The sequence below is a fragment of the Neophocaena asiaeorientalis genome, unplaced genomic scaffold (assembly GCF_003031525.2).
Source record: "Neophocaena asiaeorientalis asiaeorientalis breed wild unplaced genomic scaffold, Neophocaena_asiaeorientalis_V1.1 scaffold1064, whole genome shotgun sequence".
Taxonomy (NCBI): Eukaryota; Metazoa; Chordata; class Mammalia; order Artiodactyla; family Phocoenidae; genus Neophocaena; species Neophocaena asiaeorientalis.
This window is the reverse complement of record NW_020174547.1, coordinates 378,471-388,343: the sequence shown is the minus strand read 5'-3', so window position 1 is coordinate 388,343 and position 9,873 is coordinate 378,471. Positions and strand designations below refer to the sequence as shown.

Below are 9,873 nucleotides of genomic sequence, written 5' to 3'. Positions count from 1 at the left end.
CCACAGATACCACGGGACAGCTGTGCCTGAGCCAGTGCCAATCAGAAGCACAAATACTTAATAGCAAGAAATGAGGAAGAAAGCCTTCCAAGCAGAATCACCTGATTAAATACATAGGGGCGGGAAAGAGAGGGGAACCTTTGGGAAGTGATGAGTAACAGAGTTTGGCTTGAGCACAGGATCGATCTAGGAAAGAAACTGCAAGATAATCTGCACAGAGGAATGCCACAGGAAGTCTTAAATTCCATACTCAGGAGTTTAAAACTGGAATTTTTTCTGTATTCGAAAATGTAGAATAGAGAAATGCGATTAAAGCTTCACTAGAAAAATAAACCTGGAATGGAAAGTGAATTAGGATGACATAGAGATAGAAAGCAATTACAGAAATCCAGACAAGACACAATTTATCCATGCAATAACTCATACCTGGATTCCTACAACAGCACCTACTAGTCTTTCTGTCCCCTTCCGGCCCCTCCCATAGCAGCCAGACTGATCTTTTCCAAATGTTTATCTGATGCCCTTATCCTCATCTTTAAAGCCCTTTGCCCTTGCATGAAAATTCAGGTTGTGGCCCTGATCTGCCTGGCCCTGGGCTAGGTATTCTGCTTCATTTCATGACACTAGGCTTCAGCCATACTGATCTCCTTTCTGTTTCTTAAATAGACCAAGCTCTTTCTACCACAGGACCTTTGCACATGCTGGTTTTTTGTCTGCCATTCTCTTTGCCCTTTCATTATGTGGCTTGCTACCTTTTTCAGGCTTCTGTGACTCATACCTAAAGTAAGAACTCCTTTGTTATTCTCTACTCATCCCGTAGCTTTTTAAACTCATACCATTTAATGAAACTTAATTTTTGTTTGTTTCTTACTTGTTCTTGGTCTTTCTCTCTCCACTAGATCTTAGGTGGCATGAAGGCAGAACCATGTCTGCTTTATTCACTTCTGCAGTCCCAGTTCTTAGCACAGAGTAGGTGTTCACTAACATTTATTGCTGAATACATGTTAATGATCTACACTGTATGGCAGGCATCGTAATAGGTCCTGAAGAGACAGCACTGAGTAGGAGAGTATCATTGTCAAGTAGCTAAGGATCTAGAAAAGGGAGACAGACATGGAAACAGAGCATGGCAATGGAGACAAGAGTAGAGTCAAGCTGACCAACTAGGAGACTCTTCTCACTGTTTAGGCAAGAAACGATGAGGGTCAGAGAGATGTTTAAGTGGGAAAAACTACAGCACTTTTAGGGAGGAGAGAAAGGATGAGTGTAGGCCATCACCCCGATTTTTGGATAAAAGAGAGTGATCACAGTGGCAAAGGAAAGAAAAGGGCCATTGAGGAATATTTTAAATGCAGAACTACAAGTCTTGGCAACTGGTAAGGTTTTGAGGAAGAGACAGAAATAAAATGATGACTGAGCTTTGAAGCCAGGGAGGCTGCAGGGGTGGTACTTACTGTTCTTACCCAAAGCAAAGATTCTGGGAGAAGGAGAGAGGAAAAGAATTTGAAAAATAGATATTCATTCTTAATTTTCACAAGCTTCTCCTCAAACTTAAAGCCTGCCTTTTTATGCAGTACATGGGAAGTGCAGCTTTAAGTCTTATTTAAAATAGAAAATTTTGACGTTTCGACTAGAGAAATAAGCAGTTTCATCCATAGTGTGAGAAGGAAAGTCAGGACTACAAATAACAAACACTGAACTAGTGGCCTAAGCCCAGCCACTCTCTGTCATCAACTACCTCTTATTCCACCACATCCAGAGAACGGCAAAGATTTTTAAAGAGGAAAGATTTCATGTAGGGAGAAATATACTTAAAGAAAACCAAAATTCAAGCATATAATTGAATCCAAAAAAGAAACTTAGCAATTTTTGTGAGCTTTGGGCATCAGGAATACTCACTGATGGTCTGAAAAAATTAATTCCTGGGCTAGATTTGACTGTAAGTGAGAAGATAGCCTTCCAGAACCAAATTTTTCAAAATTCAAGTATTATTTTCAAGAAGTAGAAGCAAACATGCATCTCTGATGGTTAAGTTGGCTTCAAGATTCTGCAAAGAGAACTTTGAGCCAACTTTCTACCCTCTGAACCTTCCCACTGGCTATAATTTACGTCCATGAACGGCACTCATGTAAACATGTCCAACTTTCTACGGCTATTTGGAAAACATTGGCCTCAGAGTATGGTCTACTCAGTGGCTGCCCAGAACTTACTTAAAATTCCCAATGGACTAAGCTGACTTCGAGTGGTGCCATAACTAAACTTCCTAAAGCTCTTCTGCAGAAAAATATGATATGAATCCCAAGTCCAGCCACGATCAATCTTGAACACTCTAAGCACCATAATTCATATTGAAGCTGTGTCTATACTGGCAAGTGTTTTCCAAACAAAATTTATGTTTAAGCAAATGAGCAATTCATTTGGAACAGGCTTAACAGATCAAATGCATTTGTATTGGTAGAAAATGATTTTCCAAAGAGTCATGGAGGCAAAACAAAGACCTTCTTTGAGTAAACCTGACTTGCTTCAAAAACATACCCGAAGTCTTCGAAAAATCATTTCCATTTCCCTAGTCACCTGTGAGATCTCACCATGAGACTGATGATGTTGCTGGGGGGAAATTCTATTCTTCAAGAGTTTAACAACATAAGAGGGAGATAAGTGTGTCTTCGTGGAAAACAATGGAGTTTGGAAGCAGAGAGACTTAGATTCAAATATCGCTTCTGCCACTCTTAATACTTGGCATGTAATGTAACCTCTTTTGCCTTAGCTTCCTGTGCTTTCAAAAGGGATTATGCCACCAATGCCATATCAGTGTCACAAGAATCAAATGAGACAATGTACATAAAGTAACTAGAATGATGCCTAATATAAGGTACACAGTAGACAGATTTTAGGCAATTTTTCCTTTATTTTGCTGGAAAGAAACAGCTATGCACATATTGAAAAATGCCACCCTCGCCTTGGTACATCTCTAGGTTGCAGCCATGAAATCTGCATTTGTCACCCTTTCTTTTACTTCTGTTCATATTCAAGTTAATTTCCCCTTCTATTCTCAAATCCGCTTTGTCGTAGCCTCTTTTATTTTCCAAGACAGAGCTTGATTTTTTCCTCCAGAAAGTCCTCCCCATATCATCAGAAACCATGTACTGACCCAGTACATCTCATGGCTATGTTAACCTGATCTATCTCCCCCACAGATGCTCAACATTTTGAGGGTGAAGCCAACGTCTAACTGAACTGCTCCCAAGTGTGCTAAGCTAGTATCAGTTGATGAGGTCAGTTGGTATGAAACTGGTATATTAGGGCTTTAGTAGAGGGGACAGTAGAAGCAGGAGGAGAGGTGGTCAGAGAGACTGGCATAAGCTTGACCATCTAAGTTTAGATTTTATTCTACTGGCAATGGGAAGATAGTAGAGGAATGGCAAGTCTGACTTCTATTTTATAAGAGCCACACTCTCCTGAAGTACATAAATCAAAATTCAGAGCGTGGAAGAAACATGACCAGTTATCAGACGATTGTAACAGTCCAGGAGAGAGCTAACGATGGTTTACCTGGTTTGGTAGAGGGGGCTGTGGAGGAAGTGGACATGTCTGAGATGGAGTCAACACAGTTTGCTGATGGACTGTATACAGGGGTGAGAACAAGGAGTCAAGAATGATCCAGGGCTTCCCTGGTGGCTCAGTGGATAAGAATCCGCCTGCCAATGCAGGGGACACGGGTTCGAGCCCTGGCCCGGGAAGATCCCACACGCCGCGGAGCAAATAAGCCCGCGCGCCACAACTACTGAGCCTGCGCTCTAGAGCCCACAAGCCACAACTACTGAAGCCCGCGCGCCTAGAACCTGTGCTCCACAACAAGATAAGCCACTGCAGTGAGAAGCCCGTGCACCGCAATGAAGAGCAGCCCCCGCTCGCCCCAACTAGAGAAAGCCTGTGCACAGCAACGAAGACCCAACGCAGCCAAAAATAAAATAAATAAATTTATTAAAAAAATACTTTAAAAAACAAAAAAGAATGATCCCAAGTTTTGCAGCCTGGGCAACCGGGTGAATGAAGACGCAGTCTGCTGAGACAGGGAACATCCCGAGCTCCTCTCTCTCCTGTGCAGGACTGTGTTTCACTCTTCTTCTCCCCACTGCTTATCACAGTGCCTGATAGACAAGTAGCGCCTGACAAATGCAAGTTGCAGAAATGGTCTGCTACATTTCCCACAGCAAAAATCACCCACAACATTTGAAATGTTCCCTGTGATCCTTTGGGCTTTAACTGAACTGAAACACAGATTCACTGTTTACTACAACGTTGTAAGAATGTGGGTTTTCCATTCTGTGGGCTTAAACTCTAGATGGCTGAAGGCCAAACAGGATTCTGTCCTCATACACGCATAACAAGGCCATGCATCACGCTCCTCTAGTGACGTACCTACTCAGGACCCAGGAACTCCTGAATAATGATAAACTACTCCAAGTGATGGTCTGAGGCTGCCAGAATGAGATATTCATGTGGGATTAGTCAAGGAGTGTAAGCTTACTGAGGACAAAGCCTGTGAGGGACTTAACTCCGTACACATTAGAGGACCTTGCACATATCAGGCCAGACTGTATGTCTAACACTGCTATATAATTTTCATACATCTAGTTTAGTACAAAAATAAGTATGTGTAGAAAGAGGATGAAATTAACCACGATAAATTGTACACAAATAAGAAGACTCACCTACAAAGGACTTTAAGAGTAAATTAGGATATCTTCTAGTGTCATCTACTGCTTACTTCTTGAGATACAGAATGAGTCTAGCTGGTCTCTTTCACCGTTTTAATGATATGCATCCTTAAGATTAAAACACGAAGCTTTTTCAGTACAGCCATTATCTTGGCACCCACTCAGGGTAACGAAATTTCTTCCATCATTGGGTATAGGGCAGGATTCCTAGACCTCATCACTACTGACATTGGGGTTGGGTAATTCTTCATTGCAGGGGGCTGCCCCGTGCACTGTAGAATGTTTAGCAGCATCCCTGGACTCTACCCATTACATGCTAGTAGTAACCTCACTCCAACTGTGATATCCAAAAATGTCTCCAGACATCGCCAAATGTTCCCTAGGGGGCAAAACCATCCTAATTGAGAACCTCTAGTACAGGGAAAAGGAATGAATATTCATACATTCATTTATTCATTCTATAAACTATTTGAATGCCTACCGAGAAGTAAGCAAGCCTCTGGGAATACACTGGGGGATGAAACAGATATGGTCTCTGCCGAAATGGAGCTTCCAGCAGAAAAGAGAAAGAGGCAACCAACAAGTACACAAATACATGCCTGCAATAAGTTTCCTTTGTTTTTTGTTTTTTTTTTTTACAGTAGGTCCTTGTCGGTTATCTATTTTAAATATAGCAGTGTGTACATGTCAATCCCAAACTCCCAATCTATCCCTCCCCCTGCACCCTGCCCTCCCCACCGCCATAACCTTAAGTTTGCTCTGTAAGTCTCTGAGTCTGTTTTGTAAGTTCATTTGTATCATTTTCTTTTAAGATTCCGCATATAAGCGATATCACATGATATTTGTCTTTCTCTGTCTGACTGACTTCACTTAGTATGATAATCTCCAGGTCCATCCATGTTGCTGCAAATGGCATTATTTCATTCATGCCTGCAATAAGTTTTATGAAAGAAAAGAAAAGGATGTCCTGGACAGGATAGTGAGGGATGGCATCTATGAAGAGGTGGCATTTAAACTGTGACCTGAAGAATGAGGAGAAGCCGGCCAGGGAAGAGTGGGAAGAGGAGTGTCTGAGTCCGAGAGAACAGCATGTGTGAAGCCCTTGCTATGACCCAGACAGTGTGCTGGTCCCACTCCACGCACGTGTCGTTTAGGAAGGGCGCCCTAGGTCCTGGCTGCCCACAGCAATCCCATGTGCACATGTGGCCCTCTGATTATTCGGATGATGAATTAGACTGACACCTTACATTCAAATATTACAACATTTGAAGGGGATTTGGTTCCTCTCTCTATGCTACACATAGGCTTGCCTCAGAGATATTGCAAGTTTGGTTCTAGACCACTGCCATAAAGCGAATATGGTGATAAAGCAAGTCATGTGAATTCTTTGGTTTCTCAGTGCATATAAAAGTTATGTTTACACTGTACTGTAGTCTACTAAGTGTGCAATATCTCTCTGTCTAAAAAAAATGATGTTTGTACCTTAATTTAAAAATACTTTATTGCTAAAAAATGCTAACCATAATCTAAGCCTTCAGAGAGTTGTAATCTTTTTGCCTCGATGCTGGTGGCTGCTGACTGATCAGGGTGATGGTTGCCGAAGGCTGGGGTGGTCGTGGCACTTTCTTAAAATAAGACAACAATGAAGTTTGCTGCATTGATTGACTCTTCCCTTCACAAACGATTTCTCTGTAGCATGCAATGCTGTCTGATAGCATTTGACCCACAGTAGAACTTCTTTCAAAATTGGAGTCAATCCTCTCAAACCCTGCTGCTTTATCAACTAAGTTGATGTCATATTCTAAATCTTTGTTGTCATTTCAACAATCTTCACAGCATCTTCACCAGAAGTAGGTTCCATCTCAAGCCACTTTCTTTGCTCACCCATAAGAAGCAACTCCTCATCCATTAAGGTTTTATCATGAGATTGCAGCAATCCAGTCACATCTTCACGCTCCACTTCTAATTCTAGTTCTCTTGCTATTTCCACCACAAATGCAATAACTTCCTCCACTGAGGTCTTGAACCCCACAGAGTCATCCATGAGGGTTGGAATCAACTTCTTCCACACACCTGTGATTGTTGATATTTTGACCCCTTCACATGAATCACAGATGTGATCCCTTCCTTTCCAGAAGGTTTTCAATTTACTTTGCCCAGATCCATCAGAGAATCACTATCTATGGGCAGCTATAGCCTTAGGAAATGTATTCCTTAAATAGTAAAACTTGAATGTTGAAATGCCCTTGATCCATGGGCTGCAGAACGGATGTTGTGTTAGCAGGCAGGAAAACAACATGAATCTCCTTGTACATCTCCATCACAGCTCTTGGGTGACCAGGTGCTTTGTCAGTGAGCAGTAATGTTTTGAAATGATTCTTTTTTTCAGAGCAGTAAGTGGGCTTAAAATATTTAGTAGCCTGTGGGCCGGTGCGGCACCCTTTCTTTTGGATCCGCCATCTGCAGTGGCACCGCCGTCAGTTTGCAGATTTTCGTGAAGACCCTGACAGGAAGACCATCACTCTCGAGGTCGAACCCTTGGATACAACAGAAAATGTAAAGGCTAAGATCCAGGACAAGGAAGGAATTTCCCCTGACCAGCTAAGACTCATCTTTGCTGGCAAGCAACTGGAAGATGGACGTACTTTGCTTGACTACAACATTCAAGAGGAGTCCACTCTTCATGTTGTGTTGAGACTTCGTGGTGGTGCTAAGAAGAGGAAGAAGTCTTACACCACCCCCAAGAAGAACAAGCATAAGAGAAAGAAGGCTAAGCTGGCTGTCCTGAAATACTATAAGGTGGATGAGAATGGCAAAATCAGTCGCCTTCGTCGGGAGCGCCCTTCAGATGAATATGGTGCTGGAGTTTTTATGGCCAACCAATTGACAGACATTACTGTGGCAAATGTTGTCTGACCGATTGTTTCAACAAACCAGAACACAAGTAACTGTATATTGGTTAATAAAAGACATGAACTAATGGAAATAAAATATTTAGTAAACCATGTTGTCAACAGATGTGCTGTCATCCAGGCTTTGTTGTTCCATTTATAGAGCACAAGGAGGGTAGATTTAGCATAATTCTTAAGGGCCCTAGGAGTTTCAGAATGGTAATTGAACATTGGCTTCAACTGAAAGTCACCAGCTACACTGACCCCTAACAGGAAAGTCAGCCTGTCCTTTGAAGCTTTGAAACTAGGCATTGACTTCTCCTATCTAGCTATGAAAGTCCTACATGGCATCTTCTTCCAATAGAAGGCTGTTTCGTCTCCATTGAAAATCTGTTGTGTAGTATAGCCGCCTTCATGAATGATCTTAGCTAGATCTTCTGGATAACTTGCTGCAGCTTTTTCTATATCAGCACTTGCTGCTTCACCTTGCACTTTTATGTTATATATAAGGCTTCTTTGCTTAAACCTCGTGAGCCAAACTCTGCTAGCTTCAAACTTTTCTTCTGCAGCTTGTTCACCTCTCTCAACCTTCACAGAATTGAAGAGTTAGGGCCTTGCTCTAGATTAGGCTGTGGATTAAAGGAATGTTGTGGCTGCTTTGACCTTTTATCCAGACCATTAAAACTTTCTCCAGATCAGCAATAAGGCTGTTTCACTTTCTTATCTTTTGTGTGTTCACTGGAGTAGCACTTTTATTTTCCTTCAAGAACTTCTCCTTTGCATTTGCAACTTGGTTAACTGTTTGGTGCAAGAGGCCTAGCTTGTGGCCAGTCTTGGATTTTAACATACCTTCTTCACTAAGCTTAATCATTTCTGGCTTTTGATTTAAACTGAGAAATGTGTGACTCTTCCTTTCACACTTAGAGGTAATTGTAGGATTACCTATTGGCCTAATTTCAATACCGTTGTGTCTCAGGGAATAGGGAGGCCTGAGGGGAGGGAGAGAGTCGAGGAAATGGCCAGTGGGTGGAGCACTCAGAACACACACAACATTTATCGATTAACTTCCCTGTCTTATATGGGCACAGTTTGTGGCCCTAAAACAATGACAACACTAACATCACAGATCACTAATCACACATCACCATAACAAATATAATAATAATGAAAAAGTTTGAAATACTGCAAGGATTACCAAAATGTGACAGGGACATGAAGTGAGCAAATGCCATTGGAAAGACGGCGCCAACAGACTTCCTGGACACAGGGCTGCCACAAACCCTCAACTTGTTAAAAAAAAAAAAAAGGTATCTGCAAAGTGCAGTAAAGTGAAGCACAATAAAACGAGGTCTGCCTGTATAAGGAAATTGAGCCCCATTAGGTTAAGTAATTTGTACAAGTTCAAAAGTTAATAAGTGACAAAACCAGGATAATCTTATAAAATTGGTGTCCCACCTGACTCCAAAGTCAATGCTTTTAACTACTCTGCTTTAATGTCTCCCATAGGGAGGGGAAGCATGAAATAAGATAGAAGTACTAAGCAGATAGGAGACAGTAAAAGTGGAAGTGATAATGTGAAACACGATAAATATTGAAGAAATGATTTGCTTTGCAATGAGATTAAAGCTGGAATTGGGATCATTGGAACCTGATGGCATGATGGCTCCAACAGGACCTGCAATCAAGTGTTCTTAGAAGATCAGAAGCAACTTCCTCACCAAAGTGGTTCTGGAGGACTATTCACAAAGCACGTGGTTGATGGTGGCATCAGAGTACAATAAAAGGAACCCTGCACAGAAGTCAGTTACAAAGGTTCAATTTTTGGCTAAGACACCTACTAGACATGGGACCTGAAGTGAGTTTCAACCACTGAGATTATTTCCTCATCTCCATAATAGATATACGGGCACAAACCCTACCTAAATCAAGGTTCATCAAGAGACTCAAATAAGGTAATGCCTGTGAATGTGCTGTGTAAACTAGAAAGTACAATTTACCATTCTAGTAAAAGCAGGCTTTTAAATATATATATATAGCCAATATTTTAATTTTTTAATTTAATTTTTTATTGAAGTATAGTTGATGTACAATATTATATGTTACAGGTATATAGTAGAGTAATTCACAATTTTAAAAATTATGCTCCATTTATAGTTATTATAAAGTATTGGCTATATTCCCTGTATTGTACAATATATCCTTGTAGTTTTTTTTTTTTTTTTTTTTGGGGGGGGGGGTGCCCTCCCTGGGTTTGGGGGTCT

The 9,873-nt window shown here is 41.3% G+C and overlaps 1 pseudogene; it reads left to right on the top strand.

Annotated features, from left to right (window-relative positions):
- The first annotated feature begins 3,497 nt into the window (after positions 1 to 3,497).
- Positions 3,498 to 7,669, top strand: LOC112407826 (ubiquitin-40S ribosomal protein S27a pseudogene; annotated as a pseudogene).
- The last annotated feature ends 2,204 nt before the right edge of the window (positions 7,670 to 9,873 follow it).